The sequence below is a fragment of the Nuphar pumila genome, chromosome 14 (assembly GCF_984573655.1).
Source record: "Nuphar pumila chromosome 14, dmNupPumi1.hap1.1, whole genome shotgun sequence".
In the NCBI taxonomy this organism is placed as follows: domain Eukaryota; kingdom Viridiplantae; phylum Streptophyta; class Magnoliopsida; order Nymphaeales; family Nymphaeaceae; genus Nuphar; species Nuphar pumila.
The window spans coordinates 1155463-1174104 of record NC_143262.1 but is presented as its reverse complement, the minus strand read 5'-3'; the positions used below and the strand labels follow the sequence as shown (position 1 = coordinate 1174104).

At 39.8% G+C, this 18642-nt stretch overlaps 1 long non-coding RNA gene and 1 pseudogene across 3 annotated transcripts in view; both read left to right on the top strand.

Moving 5' to 3' along the window:
* Positions 1-9643, top strand: part of LOC149816016 (uncharacterized) — a 30319-nt gene extending 20676 nt beyond the window's left edge. For both annotated transcript variants that reach the window (XR_016427565.1, XR_016427566.1), the window contains exon 4: positions 9389-9643. This is a non-coding gene — a long non-coding RNA (uncharacterized LOC149816016). The remainder of the gene's footprint in view (positions 1-9388) is intronic.
* A 7082-nt stretch (positions 9644-16725) lies between these two features.
* On the top strand, positions 16726-18424 carry LOC149816015 (mitochondrial uncoupling protein 4 pseudogene; annotated as a pseudogene). The gene has a single exon (XR_016427564.1). The product of XR_016427564.1 is annotated as a mitochondrial uncoupling protein 4 pseudogene (transcript).
* Positions 18425-18642: the final 218 nt, after the last annotated feature.

Genomic DNA, 18642 nt, shown 5'->3' with positions numbered 1-18642 from the left:
TTTCCCAAAACGTATCGGGTGGAAAGAGGAATAGGTATTCCTCTCGAATACTCTGAGTCTATGGCAAGGAAAAGAAACAAAATATAATAATGCGAAAAGAAAGTGCCTGGGCGCGAAGCGCGACGACAAACAGGAACTGCGAAAGCAAGGGACAAGGATCGCGAAACCGCGTCCTTGAATTAAAAGACAGTAAGTAGTAACTATGAAAGCAAAAGCCTGGGCGCAAAGCGCGACGGCAACAGAAACAGAAAGTGCGTAAGCAAAGGACAAGGACCGCGAAACCGCGTCCTTGAATTAAAAGACAATAAGCAGTAAATACGAAAGTAAAAGCCTGGGCGCAAAGCGCGACGGCAAACTGAAATGCGAAAGCAAAGGACAAGGATCGCGAAACCGCGTCCTTGATTTAAAAATGTACTTATATACATATAAGTATATAAATATATCATTAAGTCCCTTCGATTATCAATTATTTAAGCTTGATTTAATTATTTAAGTCCTTGTGCAACTTCTCCTACCTTGGAGTATTGCGAGAATGAAGCCGTCTACGAACGTAAGTGATCGTCGGTTTAGTTCGCGGGGCGCGAACGGGCTCCGTTGCGTAACACTGCAAAAGTGCGTAGTTTAGCATGTATAAAATGAATATAGGTAGGGAGAAAACTCGGTTTCTCCGCAACTCAATGCAGGGGTCATCGGCCCCTACCGTTATGAAAGAGAACGGGGTAAGAGAGAGCAGAGGGGAGAGAGACGAGAGATGAGAGAGAGAGTCGGGGGGGGGGGGGGGGGGTCGGGGGAGGCTCGTAGGCCCTCCCCTCTCCCCTCTCGTCTTTTAAATAGGGAGGGGGTGCACACAGGGCCCGCCCCCTGTGTCGCCGGAGAGGCCCCCTGCCGTGGGCTGCCAGTCCCCTCGAAAAGGGTTTTCGAGGGGCTGGCACAGGTTGGATCCGGGTCGGGTCTGGACCCGACCCGTGTCCGATCTTTTTTTTTATTTTTTTTAACTGGTTTTTACAATTAAGCAATTAACAACGCTAATTATCTATCATTTACTTAACTAACAACTACTTAAAACTCAATGAACTAGGATCTAACAATAGAGTAAGCTAATTATGAAAACAAAACATGAGATTAAAATTTCAAGAATTGAAAGAAATGAAAATATCAAGGACGTAATGAAAATCAAGAATTTCAATATGTAAAGAAAAACAAATAAGAAATGACTAAAAACTAAACAAAAAATCAATTAAAGAGGTAAAATCAAGAGATATAAAACTGAACAAACAGAAATTGAATGCAAAATAAAAAAACAGAAACATGAAAAAGTTAAAAACAGTAAATTTAAACTATAAAGAAATAGAAATTAACTGTAAAAACAAAGCAGGAAAATGATTAAAAAAAAACATAGAATGAATGTAAAAGCAAAAACAGGAAATTACAAATTTCAAGAAAATAAGAACATGCTGCAAACAGGAAATTCAAAACAAGAAATTTTAGAAAACAGAAACAGACGATGAATGAAAGAGACAAAAATTAAAACAAGAATATGAAATAAAAAAACAGGAATGAAAAACATAATATGTCTAAAAAAACAGTAACTCAATTGAATGAAATTATATCGGACATAAATCAATCCAGCAATCAAATGATTTGAAGTTTAATCATCAAGCACAATTCCAACAATTCCTTCCAGACTTACAATAGATCAGAATTTAAACGCACAATCTGAACATCACACCATCGATCACCAGATTCCAAAAAAAAAACTCAATAACAGGAAATAGAAATGAAAATCTACTGTATCTACGATATTATGATGAAAATGGAAATCAAAACACACAATTACTGAATTAAAGCAAACTGAAAATCAAATCAACGGAAAAAAATCACTAGAATACAAACAGGAAAATGGATTGAAAAGGTAATCAGCATCCGATCTATCGATTTTTTTCTTTTCGTTTTTTAGTTTTTCTTTGTTTTTTTTTTTCGTTTTTCTTTACACAGCAACACAACCTGAACTTATTAAGTGAACCAGAAGAAGATAAAAATTGGAAGAAGAAGAAACAAAGAAGAAGAAGAAGAAGAAGAAGAAGAAGAGGAGATTAAATGCTTACCGTGAATCACACCTGGAAGGGTTAGAAAAGAAGTCGGCCTCCTCCTGTACGCCTTCATCCGACTGAGAGACCTCCACCGGCGTGAAAGAACAGAGAAATAGGGAGAAGAAGAAGAAAGAGGGAAGAATGGCCGGTGGTGGAGGGAAGAAGAAGAGGGAAAAGAGGGGGAAAAGGAAGAGTCTGGCGCACAGGGGAAGACGGGTGATTTTTCGTTTTTTTGGGTTTTTAACAGCAAACAAACCGGTTTGAACCGGTTTGTTTCTGTTTAGTTTTAAAAACAAGCAAACCGGTTCACCGGTTTGTTACAGATTCTTTTCAGTTTTTTTTTTTAAAAACCCAAACCGGTTACACCGGTTTATAACAGTTTTTTTTTTTTCAGTTAAAAATAAAAAACCGTGTAAACCGGTTTATTAGAATTTTTTTTCAAAAAGTTACAAACAAAACTTTTTTTTATTTATAAAGAAACTCAAAATAAAACTATTCTACTTATTTATATAAAATTTTTTCTTTTCTAAAAAAAACAAACAATTAAAATGATTTTATTAACAATATAAAACTATTTTATCCATTTTTTATTTTTTTTATTTTTATTTTTAATAAAAAACTAAAACTAAACTACTATGTTAATAAATTAAAATATGTACTAAAATATACAAATAAAGCTATTTTTCACACATTTTCTGTTTTGAAATCATTTTAGCTCATTTAACGAAAACTAGCATAAACTTGGGTTTTTAAAACATTTTTTCATAAAATCATGCATATTTTAATGTTAATTCTCCTTGAAATATATGCATGATCACCTACCACAACCCTCCTCCTTTATCCGAGCTTGGGACCGACAGTGTATAACTAAACAATTATACACATGCGGAGTTTTACATTAGACGTAACAATGAACAATAATTGTGTGCTCTTGAAATATATTCTTGAAACCAAGAAGTAGAAGTACCTAGTGTTAGGAGATCTTCTAGAATATCAAATGTCCCCACTAGGTTTGTTTCATATGAATCTTTTAGTCTCAACTATAGGTCTCGCCTTGTGGCTATCCACTCCTACTACGAACTATCTTCATATAAAGAAGTCAGGGATCATCCCAAATGGATTGTAGCAATGAAATTAGAATTAGAAGTCTTAGAAAGATCCAAGACTTGGCAAATTCAAGCTCTACCATCAGGAAAGAAGCCAATAAGGTGTAGATGAGTTTATAAAGTCAAAACCAAATATGATGAAACCTTAAAACACTATAAGGCTAGGTTAATAGCCAAAGGGTATAATAAAGAATACAAAACAAGTTATGAAACTTTTATCTCGGTAGGTAGAATGACCACTATTAGAACCCTTATAACGGTTGCTTTAGTTAAAAATTGTCCCATTTATCAAATGGATATAAAAAAATGCCTTTTTACATGATAACCTAAACGAAGAAGTCTATATGGATCCTCTCTTAGGTTTAGAGGTAACACATGGTAAGGTTCTTCGTTTACAAAAGGCCTTATATGGTCTCAAGAAAGTACCTAAGGCATGGTATGATAGGTTTTTAACAACGTTATGATAAATTTAGGTTATAAATCATGTTATATTGATACTGTTTTATTTGTTAAGTCTTTTGATGCATAAATTGTGATATTATTACTTTTTGTGGATGATATGATAATCACATGAGGAGATAAATAATAAGTTAAAGATATCAACGTTATCCTCAAGGGTAACTTTGAAATGGCAAATCTAGGCTTTCTTAGATATTTTCTTAGCATTGAAGTTGCTTGCTCACTTCATAGTTATTTGTTAATGTAAAGTAAATATGCAGTTTGAGATAGTGGCCATGTCGAGAATTGCAAACGAAAAAAGGGTGGTCTCATTCTTGAAGTTTTAAATTCAAAATTGAAGATTAATGATGGAATTCCTTTGGAGGATCTAAGTCATCTGACACCTTACATACAAATGATTGGGGCATTAACTTATTTATCTACTACTAAACTTGATATTTCTCATGTTGTTCATTTTGTTAGTCAATTTGAATACTCTCCCAGCATAGTGCATATGAGCATTGTGATGGGGATTATTAGATATGTTATAAATACAATTAGTAAAGGTTTATTTTTGTCGTTCTCATTAGAAAGGATTGTTTTTTCTTATTCTGATTGTTGAGAAAATGCAAATGATCATCGCTCAACCACAAGTTTGTGTGTCTTTGTAGGTGATTTTGTAATCTTGTAGAAATATAAAAAGTAACAAAAGATATTCAAATCATATATTTCATAAGCGGACCAAGCTTATAGAGATGGACTGTCACTATGTTCGTGAAAAGTATCTAAAGGAAACAATATAACTTTCATATGTTTCTTCAGAGAATCAATTGGCCGATTTTTTTCACCAAAGCACTTCCATCGCCATGGTTACATTTTTTGTTGGGTAACTTTTCAGTTATTACACCGTAAGTTTGAGGGAGAGTATACACTCTAGATGTATATGTGTTAGGTCATAGGCTAGCATAGTTAGTGTTGTCCTAGGTAATGTACACTCTAGATAAACTTAGTGTGTTGTGTCATATGCTATGTCATGGGTATGCTATACATTACTGTTGTGTAATATGTTATGTGCACTCTAGGTGCAACTTCTCTTTTTATCTTGTCTTTGTCTAGTTTAAGTTGCTGTTGGGAGAGAGTAGCTAACTTGAGAGAGTAGCTAACTTTCCAACGGGTAGTTTATAGTCTGACTCGCTGTTATGGTAATATATATATGGCTTGTGCTATTTTGTAAGTATACATTTTTTTTTACATATTTGGCCTTAATAAAATTAATATTTTTTATGTGAATTGTGTATGCCCTTAGTTGCTTTGTGGGTGTGCTTGTCGCACTTGAGTGCTTGGTGTGTTCGTCTTTGTGTCATTGTGACTATTGCTCTCTTGGATATCACTTCATTACAAACACATAATGGCTTTCTTTTTTAATCAGACAGATTTTCTTAATTTCATGCTTCTACCTGACTCAAACACATAATGGCTTTCTTTTTAATCAGACAACAACAACAACTACGCCTTCATCCCAAAACAATTGGGGTCAGCGATATGAACCAAAAAAGAAATTCATTTTGGGTCTTCCACATGAATCCTTTTCCTCCAATCATTTCTATCCAACGCCATGTCCTCGGTGAGGTTCAAAGCATTCATATCCTTTCCTATCATCTCCATCCAAGTCTTCCTAGGCCTACCCCGACCTCTTTTAACTAATATATTTTCCCATTTCTCCAACCTTCTAACTTGAGCATCATTAGGCCTTCGCCGAATATGTCCAAACCACCGTAAACGATTCTCTCGCATCTTATTTTCAATGGGTGCAACACCTACCTTCTTACGTATCTCTTCGTTCCGAATCTTATCTTTTATTGTATTTCCACACATCCATCTAAGCATCCGCATCTCAGCTACACTCATTTTTTGAATATGATGTCTCTTGGCAGCCCAACATTCCGTACCATATAGTAAAGCGGGTCTAATAGTCGTCCTATAAAACTTTCCCTTCAACCGCAATGGCATTCTACGATCGCACAACACTCCAGTAGCACTTTTCCATTTCATCCACCCAACCTTTATCCTATGATTTACATCTCCATCAATTTCTCCATACTTTTGAATGATGGATCCCAAATATTTGAAATAATCATTCACCGGTATATCTTGCTCACCAAGCTTCACTACACTCCCATCACTACTTCGTTGCTTACTAAACCGACATTCCATATATTCAGTCTTACTCTTACTCAACTTAAAACCTCTAGCTTCCAATGTCTGTCTCCATAATTCTAACTTAGCATTAACCCCAGCTCTAGACTCATCAATCAAAACAATATCATCAGCAAACAACATACACAACGGTACATTTTCTTGAATTGATCTCGTAAGCTCATCCATCACTATCGCAAATAGGAAAGGGCTTAAAGCAGATCCTTGATGTAACCCAACCGTTATCGGGAAATTGGTTGTCACCCCTCCACAAGTGCGGACATTGGTTACTACTCCTTCATACATATCTTTAATTATACTAATGTACTTGAGAGAAACACCTTTCTTCATCATTGTCCACCAGAGAACGTCCCTAGGTACTCTATCGTATGCCTTCTCTAAATCAATAAAAACCATATGCAAATCTTTGTTCCTCTCTCTATATCTTTCAATAAGTTGTCTAAGAAGATGTATAGCTTCCATAGTTGATCTTCCAGGCATAAAACCAAATTGATTTTCCGATATCATGACAACCTTCCTCAACCTAGACTCAATCACCCTCTCCCAAAGTTTCATAGTATGACTCATGAGTTTTATACCACGATAGTTTGTGCAATCTTGTATATCACCCTTATTCTTATATAAAGGCACCAAAATACTCTTCCTCCACTCATTAGGCATCTTATTTGTTCGCCAAATCAAGTTAAAAAGATTTGTCAACCATTCTAAACCTTTCTCTCCCAAGCATTTCCAAGCCTCGATAGGTATACCATCTGGGCCAACTGCCCTTCTTGATTTCATTTTCTTCAAAGCCTCTGCAATTTCTTTCTTTTGAATCTTGCGCATGAAGTCACGATTTATCTCATGAAAAGGAATGGAGAAGTCTCCAAGATCTTGAGCATGACTATCATTAAATAGCTTATCAAAATAATCTTTCCATCTCTCCTTAATCTCCTCATCTTTGACTAAAACCCTTTGCGTTTCATCTTTGATACATCTAACCATACCCAAATCCTTCGATTTCCTATCTCTCATCTTTGCAAGCCTATAAATATCCTTCTCGCCTTCTTTGGTATCCAACTTGTCATAAACCTCCTTATATACCTTAGCCCTCGCGTTTCGAATAACTTTTTTAGCTTCCTTCTTTGCTATCATATACTTCTCCAAATTCTCATTATCACGACTCTTACTTAGATTTCTATAACACTCTCTTTTAACCTTAATAGCTAATTTGACATCCTCGTTCCACCATGATGTATCCTTACCTAGTGGTGCACCGCCTTTAGACTCACCCAATACCTTCTTAGCTACTTTTCTCATACCACCTGCTATCTTATTCCACATTGATTCTGAATCCTCCTCGAGACACCAATCAACTTCCTTAACTACCTGCTCTACAAACATTCCTTGTTTAGCTCCTTTCAGTGCCCACCACTTAATTCTAGGATCTATCCTATGTCTATCCCTTTTGCGGCATTGTCTAATTCTAAGATCTAAAATTAAGACTCTATGTTGTGTAGCTACACTTTCTCCTGGTATAACCTTACAATCGATGCAACAACCCCTATCTCTCTTTCTAAGTAGGAAAAAATCTATCTGACTCGTATTAACCCCACTTTTAAATGTTACTAGGTGAGACTCCCTCTTCCTAAACCAAGTGTTTGCTAAGATCATATCATAGGACAAACAAAAATCTAAAATCCTTTCTCCACTTTCATTTCTTTCTCCTATACCATAGCCTCCATGGATATTCTCAAATCCATCCCTACTAATGCCTACATGTCCATTAAGGTCACCGCCGATGAAAAGCTTTTCTCCATAAGATGTCTCTTGTACTACTCCATCTAAATCTTCCCAAAATTGATGCTTAATGGAATCATCTAAACCTACTTGAGGTGCATAAACACTAATAATATTAATAATATCCGTACCTAATACTAATTTAATAAGTAAAATTCTATCACCCTTCCTACGGACCTCAACTACATTATCTATAAACTGACGACTCATAACAATCCCTACTCCATTCCTATTCCTATTTATTCCTGTATACCAAATCTTATATCCCCAAGGTTCTATCACTTTAGCTTTCTCACCTACCCATTTGGTCTCTTGAAGACATAAAATATCAATCTTTCTCCTACACATAACATCTACTAACTCTACCAACTTACCAGTTAAAGACCCTATGTTCCAAGTGGCTAACCTAATTTTATGGTCTTGGACTAACTTCTTTACCCCCACCCGTCCAACAAAGTGAGGGAACCCTTGCCTATTTGACACCACACCCGGGCGCCGGTGTGACGCGTCGCTTCTGGGCGACGACCTAGCAACCCTTGCACATTTATCACTGCCTCCGGGCCTAGAGAGTACAGCGCGTCGCTCAGTAGGGAACGCCCCAACGAAATTCTCATATTGGTTCATTTTCATAGGATATGACAAAGTTTTTATGCTGGCTGTCACAGGCCTACCGCAACCCTCCTCCTTTATCCGGGCTTGGGACCGGCAGTGTATAACTACACAGGCGGAGTTTTTTTTAATCAGACAGATTTTCTTAATTTCATGCTTCTACCTGACTCGTTTTTGTGAAGTTGTTAGCACACACGCACACACATTTCTTAACTTCTTCTCCTTGAATCATAGCACAAAGGTTTGCTGAATTTGTTAACATCTGCTAAAAGCTTTTAAGGTTAAGTGCATGCATGGATGCACACGTGTTTTGAAGTGCCCATCACTTGGGCAGAGGCGTTATATTGGGCACTAAAAGCTTTTAAGGTTAAGTGCATGCATGGATGCACACGTGTTTTGAAGTGCCCATCACTTGGGCAGAGGCGTTATATTGGGCACTAAATCGATAGATCCTGTTCATAAAGTTCTTTTTTTCCTAGGGAGACAATATTGGACTGGCTGAAAACGTACAAAGGTTTGCTGAATTTGTTAACATCTGCTAAAGGCTTTTAAGGTTAAGTGCATGCATGGATGCACACTCACACGTGATTCACTTGGGCAGAGGAGTTATATTGAGCACTAAATCAATAGATCATGTTCATAAAGTTCTTTTTTTCCTAGGGAGACAATATTGGACTGGCTGAAAACGTACGGCTGCTTGATGGCTTCAGGAACTCAGTGAATCAGGACTGTAGAAATCACCTGGTTTTGTTTTCCTCATGTAACAAGTATTATGGTTTTTAATAAATTGAGTTCATTATATCATGTTCTTTCTTTTACAACTTCCCTTTGCTCTAGAAGGTAGCTGCACGTCCATGCTGGTTTTAATATTTTGTTCTATGTAAGTATTCTTGATACCTGATGTCCTGCATGCACAGCATCGTAGACAGTTGCATTCGTCACCACTATTTTACAATGTATTGCTGTTGGCTTCCTAATTGCTTCAGTGACAGCCCTTTCTTTTGATAACGTTTTTACACCAAATATTTGCGTAACTTGCATTCCATTTGTCTGGGCCTTCTCGTGGAAATACATCCAATGGAAGTTTATGATTGATACTCCTGAGTTCACCCTTAAGCACTATAATGATAATACTCTGCTGTTTTGCAGTGCTCTCCAGATTATGCCTATGGAGCAAATGGATTTCCTGCATGGAGAATACAACCAAACTCAGTTTCAGTTTTTGAGATTGAAGTTCTCAACATAAAGTAACCAATAATTGGATTTATCAGATGTCCTCAACCATAGATCCTTGCCATTGTTATGACGAACGTCTTCTATGGTATCAGATTGAAAAGATGATCTGTAAGGGTTCAGCTGCTTATGAACCTTAGTTGAACATTAGCAACTGTCGGAACCTTTTTATGCTGCATGACTTCTTATATTTCTTGTGACTTTATTACATGCTTGCTGTGAATGAGCTTCCCTTGATTGAAACTGAAAAGACCTTGTTCTTTCAATTGATATGTGCTAGTTATGCCGTAAGTCCTGAGATGATTGGCTATCAGGATTGATGCCTCTTGATTCTCATGCAACCACTGAGGCACTTGTATTGCATGAAGCAAATTGGAGTATGAGATATTGTTGAAGAAGGTTTGACTTCTGCTCAAATTTAAGGCGCATAAAATCTCACGGGCTTACTTTTTTCAATAAGCCAGTGCGGTGCGACGGTCCTTTATCGCTGCAAGCCTTTTTATCGCTGTCATGGGCATAGAATGCATCGTAAACTCACGGCACACCAAGCTGCTCAAGTTGGTCAGCCTAGCGGCCAAAGGCTGTGTACCAACACCTTTCCATGTGCTGAATCATTTTCATTGGTCCTGTGCACCACCTTCTAGCGGAGGCTGATTAAACGCATTTTCAAATGCGTATTTCATGTAGTTCATGTCGTTTAGTGCATAGCCGTTTCATACCCGCTATCATTTCTTAAAAAGGCAAAAACTTTGCCTTAGCCTTGTGTGTCATAAAACGTATTGCAGTTTTGTGCGCACGATATAACAAAACATCGTCACTGAAGGAATAAGGCTTTATGACTCTCAGTCCAGAGACCAGTTGATGATTAAGCACCATAGCGAAGAGCACCACCTAGACTCATTCGTCGATGCTTAGGCATTCACTCGCCTAGCTTCGAGTCACCGTACTCGGTTGGAATCACCTAATGTGATCTCCGAAGGAATTAGTCTTAACCCACATGCACTTTCGTGCATTTAATAGCTACGCGTGAGAATAATCTTGCAAGCCGAGAGGTTCTTATCCAAATCTTCAAAAGTAACATCCTCTAATCCACTGGCACTGCTTAACCGAACAACGCTCCATGTTTGTGCCGTCATACAACGATACATTAACAATGATATATCGCATGCCATGCTATCATTGATTAAGCGAAAGCATACCACACATTCCTACACTTGATATGTTTTTCATTCGGTAGAGCTCCACACTGCACATGTCATAAAACATGCAGTTTGTTTCTAAATTGGTTCTTTTTTTTAATAGATTTTTTTTTCCGGTGGACATGCTATAATGAGTTGATGGTGCACCAACTCAATGGTTGGGCACGTTATCAATATTCTGGTAGCGTACTCTGAAAATTTCAAAATCCTATTGAAGCACACGGAAGAAAATGAGGTCTAAAACTCTTCAACCTGCAAAAATATCTGCCAGCTCCCATCCAAAATTATCTCAAGACGGACCAGACACGAAGAAGCCAAAGGTTACATCAAATAGTTTCTCTTACAGTTTTATGTGGTATTCATCTCTCAAGAGAGAGATTTTCTCTGTCGTCAGGGTCGATCACATGGCTGCTTTCCATGGGCCCACAACAATAGAATGCGGCGGGCCCTCTCAAGATGTGTGAATTCTCTTATGTTTACATGTTCTGTGGATGGTATGGAGCCACCAAAAACAAAAAGTTTTTCAAATTAAGGAAATCTTCTCTCTCTCTCTCTCTCGTTGTTGGTTGATACATATCCCCAACTGAATATGTGGCATCTGTTCGTCTGGATGCTTCTTCTTCTTACTCCCGGTTGGTGAATGAAACGTGCCTAGACGAAGTTTCGTTGGTTGGCTTTACCAATCACAATTATGAGACCAAACTTGAAGGAATTACTTGTCCTGATAGGATGACAGTGGCCCGCCCCTTCTCTTGGTGTCTTCCAATTCTACAAGGTTTGGAGGTTTTGATCACCCGGTTATATGACATCCCAGTCCGGGCACTGCCGCTCGGTTAAGATGCTATAAGAGTCAACTTGGGGTGTTAATGGGTTGGGTTTGTCCCGGACCGACCCTTACCAAACCCTGAGGGTCAGGGTTTGATGATAAACAAGGAGGTCCGATTAGAATCTGAGTAAGACTCAGTGGGTTTGATTAACATATGGAGTTGGGTATGGTTTATGAAATTTCATACCAAACCCAGTCTGGCCCAACCTGAGTTTAGACTAAGATCCACATTTTTTCATTGTAAAAAAGATTATATATATATATATATATATATATAATTTTACTGGCCATGGTGCAGGCCGGGTTCATGTAATCCTTATAAGAACCAGGTATGGTTTTTCTTATAGTGGGTCCTATTAGACCTGGATCGAGACCCAGTATCAGCATCTCAAATCATATCTGGGTTTGGTCTCACCTAGTCCGAAGCAAATCCTACCTGTTGGCATCCCTAGAGTCCGCCTCACCCAAGAGAGTGGCGTGAAAGCAAATCCAGTGATTTTTTTTTCTTTTTTTCGACAGAGAAAGCTAGGGTTAGGCAGACCCTACCAGTTAGACAACTATACCCTTTGAGATTGGAACTTGCAACATCCCAACACAAAGTGACGTGCACTAACTGCTTCTGCAGACAAGCGGAGCCCCCGTTGGTATATCCAGTGAAATTTGAATACATTAATATTACTGGTTTCCATTAAAAAATTGGTTAAAAATGGCATAAAAATAAGTTACCAAAAATGAGTATATAGAGTTTATTTTGGTTTTAATTTTATAAATGATGACAAAAAATGAATGCATGGATTCAGCTAACTTTAAACTAATTAGATTAATGTTAACGATACTCAGAGCACCTTTAAAAACAATTGCATTATGTGTTTCTTTGAAAACCATGACGAGTTATGAGGATTACAGGAGTGAACTCCATACCAGTGTTGTGAGAGGCGTACGCCTCAATACTTGAAGCGTACACCTCACAGGCGAGGCGCACGCTCAAGGTACTGAGGCGCACACTCAGTACCTGAAGCGCTGCCTCTTCAACGGTGATTTTGAGATTTTCTTTTTTTAACAGTCCTGGTCAGGTAAAAAATGATGAATATGGAGCAATTTACAACATTATGCCTAACTTATCATCTATTTACAAAAGGCCGTTTGATTTCAGGGCTATTATATTAAACAACCTGTTTATTTATTTTTGTTAAGGTACTTTATCTGAATGCATTTTAATGGCAGCCTGAGGTATAAAATGGTGTTTTTTTTTTCCAGTTTTTGTAGGACTTCCAGGCTTACAAATATAAATTTTAATTAAACAAAAAAACTTCTGAGGGGCAGGGGGCAGGTCTGTCGACGACCTCATGGATCTGTCAGCGGCCTTTTTTTATATATACATGGAAAAATTGCTCTCAAGATCAGATGTAGCCAGTGAGGGTCTGTCAACGACCTCATGGATCTGTCAGCGGCATTTTTTTATATATACATGGAAAAATTGCTCTCAAGATCAGATGTAGCCAGTGAGGGTCTGTCAGCGACCTTATGGTACAGACTACAGATCGTCGTCCTCCAATGCATAATTTGGTACACTCTCATCCTCTTCCTCTTTGAGTACTGCAGTGCACGATTTCTCATCGACAAGCCGTTCTTGGAAAACGCTGCAAGCATCGTCTCATTCAACGTCGATTCTGACGTCGCCTCCCTGTTCGGCCCCGGTCAGTTAATGGCGGACGCAGAGATCGGTGATGAATCTTTATTTTATTTTCTTATGATTTTGTACTAAAATAACTAAAAGCAAATTAGTAGTTTTTATTTAAAATTTTCATTATTTTATTAATATTATATATTATTCTAATCATGAAGCTTACGCTTCAACGCCTCGAGGCTTACGCTTCAACGCCTCGAGGCTTACGCCTCGCTTCATAACATGCTCAATGCCTCGCTTCGCCTCATCGCATTTAACAACCTTGCTCCATACCCAGAGTGATGTGATTCGAACTTGAGATTCTGTAAAACTAAATTCATATGATAGCTTTTTAAAAATCTATTATTTGATACAACTTTATGTAGTTCTAAATGTTTCTCTCCCCCAAAAAAAAAACAGTGTTCTTGCTTGCATTCTTGGGGGGAAAAAATTACTTATTAGAAGGTGACGCTTCTAAATGGAACGTGGGACAAACAACTTTAAATAAATTTGTGACATTTGGAGCTCTCATATGAATGTAGTGCTTGGGCATTGGTCATAACATTTTGTGCTTGGCCACTCATCTGATCTGGGAATGACATCAGACTTTGTTTGCATTGAATAATAGGTGGGAACCCATGGTTGGCAGTGCACGAAACAATCACTTGCAGAGGGGAACACCATCCCGTGCTCTTTTAATTTGCCGTAAAAAGAAGCATCAATTTGTGATTTTCTAACCATTCTTTTCAGTATCAAAAACACTTTCTAATTGGTTCTTTACTTTTGCCAAATTTGTTTTCCGAGTATTATTTTTAAGTGGACAACATATTGGAGATAGATGAATCATAAACTTTCCTTTTCTTGATAGGCAAAATCGGAGATAGATAACCCCCAGAAGCAAATATTTTATGAACGTGGAATGTCTTGGATAAGTTAGTTCCATATCCCCATCTTGCTATCATATCATGTTCATCCCAAGTGAGAGATTGTCATCGTTATTGTGAACTTTCTGCCTTTCTTTCTGTCAATACCGATCTCTTTTTTTCAATTCCTCAGATCAAATAAAAAGATAAATTTTAGCATTGAGTTCATGTTTGATGATAAATTCCCTTTCAGTAGAGATTGGGGCCCAAGTTTGGTGACATTGGATGTTTACCACAACACACTTCCTGTATTGCGATTGCCGCATGAGACAGATGGTCATGTCAGGAATTGATGGCAAAATCTGCCTTCTTAGTTTGGTGGGGATAGGTTCATCACTGCGGAAAGGTCTGCGGCTTTTGTTCAACTGGATCCTCGCTCTCCATTGGCTTGGTTTGCTTCCAATGTGGTATTCAGCTCAAATTTTGATTGGATTTGGATATGTCAAAACCCAAACCAGTTTTGACTTAGTTATGGATCTGGTAGGAACTCAGCAAAGGCAATTGCGCAGTTCGACATCTTTAACTGTACGGGTGCAAATGGACCCAGATTACTTGAACCTTAAAGTAAGATCAGAATATGAATTTAGATAAGACCTGTATTTGCTCTGTGTTTGGATTCAAACAAACCAAATATGATACATTTGTACCCCTGCTTATGCATTGGAACTGGGCCAGAATTTTGATTTCGGCAGTTCAAATAGAACTCAAAAAACAAGTAGTATCAATCATGCTGCAAGTTGCAAAGGGTAGGGGTACTTTTGCATTGGACTGAAAAAAGGAAAATTGGACTAGAGCATCAGAATTCGATGCCGCCCCATCGTTACACAACCATTACTGCATCCAAAAGGGCAACGATCAAAGTGGGAGAAGCCAGCAAAGGAGCCTCTCAACCTCCACCATCTCTTGTTAAAGGCGAGGGCCATATATCCCCACATGCACTAGTAGGGCTTGCCCAAATTTCTGACGGTCAAAAAGTATTAACAGTTTATGGCATTTTTTTGCATCCCAAGTCGTTCAATAAGGCTATCGTTGTAAGTAGAGGACAATTTGATTTTTTTTTCTTGCTTCAACCCTTAGTAAAGTACATAATTTAGAAGCGTCCCTCTGACCAAAAGTCTTTTGCAATCAGTGCTGGACTTTTATTCTTAACAAGTTTGGACAGTCATTCATGTATGTTGCATGGAGATACTGTAGCAGTTTTTACATGGTGATTTTGTCTTGGTGTTAAGACCTTCCTGGTTACTAAGATGTTGGAGGCAGACATTTCATTTAGTTATATGAAAAATCTGTGTATTATAAATTATATTTCCCATAACTCTGTTGATTGTTCCTATGGTTCTTTCATCAGAGAAGTATGACAGTGCTGCAAAGGGCACTATCTTAAATTGGATTGAGCTGATGATCAGGAAATAAAAGTACAGTGTTGGGCTAAGTTTGGAATGATTCCTTCTGACTGGGAGCCTTCTAATAGTATGCATACTGATCTACATTTAGTATCTGTTAAGATTCAGCAGAGCATGAGGATAGCATATGCTATGCGGAATCATTTGGGTCAGGTCTTGGTGGCTGGTGTTTGTCAACTTAATGCCAGAGTTTGTTTTCCTTGAAGGAATTCTGAATAGGCCAAGGAAAGGTGCTAGAAGATCGCATATTTCTTCCAATAATGGTGTTTGAAATCTTAAATTGAAGGAGAGGCTTGTTGATCATATTGTTTTGCAGAGCAGTTTTGGTTGGCAGCATTTCTCTCCTGTACAGAGTAGTTGTAGGAAGAGACAACCTGATTTGTTGTTGTATAATCTGTTGGATTGTATATCCAAAGATGAAAGATAAACCCCCCTAATTGGCTTGTTAATGCAGCCATTCAGTAAGGGTACTGAATGTATTGCATAGGGGTTATGGCCCCAGCCTGTTAATCAGATAAAGAAAATAAAAAGCTCTTTTAAAATGGAATTCTTTTTTGTTTCGTTTTTTTATAGTCAAGCTGTGGTTAGGCAGACCCCTACCAGTTCATTGAAAACTTAGTTATTATATACAAAAACTCTAAAATGTAATTCTTCCTGACGTGGTGTTTGATACTTGACAGAGTTGGATGAACTTTTAAGGCTCGGTCAGGTCAATCCTTTCCAAATTGAAACCTAGTCTTTGATAGGAAGCTTCCCACAAAAACGCTTATTCCTACTTTGACTGAAAGACTCGGCTCACCCCAGCCTAGGCGGAGTTGAGCAAGTGGGGGCGGCTACTTAGACCTGATGTAAGAAAGCTTTTCTAGTGGAAAAGTCGTGCGCAGGCCATTGAGTGGCAGAGGAATACCGTAACCAAGTTAGTGACTTGCAAAGACGCGTTGACAAAGTCCAGAGATCCAGGGCTCAATGATTTAGCCACGTCGAGTCTGTCAAGTTCCAACCATTCACAAGAAGCGTTGATGTGTGTCTTAGAGAGGATGCTTCCTAGATAGACAGTTTTGTTTGGGGAAAGGGCGTAGGCGAACATCTAAAACATAATTTCAAAGTGGAGGGTAGGGATTTACAGAGTGAAAACAGGGGTCACCAGGTGCCGCGTTGAAATCGCGGTCCCTAGCTTTTTCCCCTCTCCTTTTCTTTTCTTCCCCTCCCCTCCCCTCCCCTCCCCTCAAGAAGGAGAGTATGTAAAGCATAAATAAGGATCACCCGTCTTGCCCTCCGAAAACCTCTCTCTCTCTCTACGGAAGCTTAAGCAGCATATGTCTCGGAGGCCCTGTTGCCCCCCACTCCTCATCGAGCGCGTTTGCTCTTCACTCCCATCTCCTGGTCTCCTGATCCCATCGCCTTCTTCCTCTTTCTAATCCTCGTAATCACCTCCGATCTCAATTCCACCACAGAACCCCTCCCACCTCCGATCTCAATTCCACCACAGAACCCCTCCCACCTCCTCCCCAGGGCCTCTCCTAGACGAAATAAGGAATACCCATCGCCGGATTTTAGCTCTCTGTCCCTGGGAAAGGGATCCGTGATCCCTATCGTCGTTGATAACAGAATGGTTGTCAAAGGTTTTGTTGAAGGAGGCATCGCCGCCGTCATCGCCGGCGTCTCCACCCACCCTCTTGATCTCATTAAGGTCCGTATGCAACTGCAGGGCGAAGCCCCACCACCCGTTCCCACCCGCCCCGCCGTTGCCTTCGCCACCACCTCTCCTTCCATCTCCACCACCAACATCCACCCAGCATCCCAATCACCGCCGCCGCCTCCCCCGCGCGTCGGACCCATCTCCGTCGGCGTCAAGATCATAAGAACGGAGGGTCCTGCCGCGCTCTTCAACGGCATTTCCGCCACTGTCCTCCGGCAGGCCCTCTATTCCACCACCAGGATGGGTCTATACGACATCTTCAGGGAGAAATACTCTGATCCGTCCACCGGGAGACTCACCCTGGTCCGAAAGATCGCCGCCGGTCTCGCTGCCGGCGGGATCGGAGCGGCCGTGGGCAACCCGGCGGACGTGGCGATGGTGAGGATGCAGGCGGACGGCCGGCTCCCGATGGAGCAGCGGCGGAACTACACGAGCGTGGGGAACGCCATCGCGCGGATGGTGAAGAACGAGGGCGTGACGAGCCTCTGGCGAGGTTCGTCGATGACCATCCAACGTGCGATGCTGGTCACGGCGTCGCAGCTGGCCACGTACGACCAGGTGAAGGAGGCGATCGTGGGGAACGGGTTGATGAGGGACGGGCTCGGCACGCACGTCACCTCGAGCTTCGCCGCCGGGCTCGTTGCGGCCGTGGCGTCGAACCCGGTGGACGTGATCAAGACGAGGGTGATGAACATGAGGGTGGTGCAGGGGGAGGCTCCACCCTACGCTGGGCCACTGGATTGCGGCTTGAAGACGGTGAGGGCAGAGGGGCTTATGGCCCTGTACAAAGGTTTCATACCTACCATCACTAGGCAGGGCCCTTTTACGGTCGTGCTCTTTGTTACGTTGGAGCAGGTGAGGAAACTGCTCAAGGATTTCTGAGATCATTCTCATCTTTTGGAGGGAGGGGTAAAAAAAAATAAAAATAAAAACCCAAGGGTTGGTGATGTTTAAGAGAGGAGGAGGAGGAAGAGGACGATGATGACGATAAATTTTAGTAGATTTAGATGGGCTTGTCTCTGTTATTTGTTATTTTTAGCAAGGGATTAAGATGATTGTAGTGGGTCGATTTAAGGGTATTAACCGTGCTTGCGCCCTTCGTGGATATGTGAAACAAGTTGGATAAAATTTCCCATCTCATTCTTCATTTCCTTTTTCTTTTCTGTTAATGGAATCTTGATTCAGCTCGGACTCTGACTCTATAGGGCTCTCAGCAGCAGCATTAAGTTTTATTATTAATTCAGACTATACATTTTCTATTGGTGGTGACTAATCTTGAAAAATTGGGTTGATGGGGACTCTGATTCTCCTAGGTGTGTGTTGATCTCTCTTGTTTTAACAACAGTGGGTGTGCTGTGGATCAAGCCTTCGAAAAGGGGGCATGTGCAGTGCGAAACTCTATTGAGTAAAAAATGCATCGAGTTTAAGAATGTGCAATATGTGTTGGCTTAATT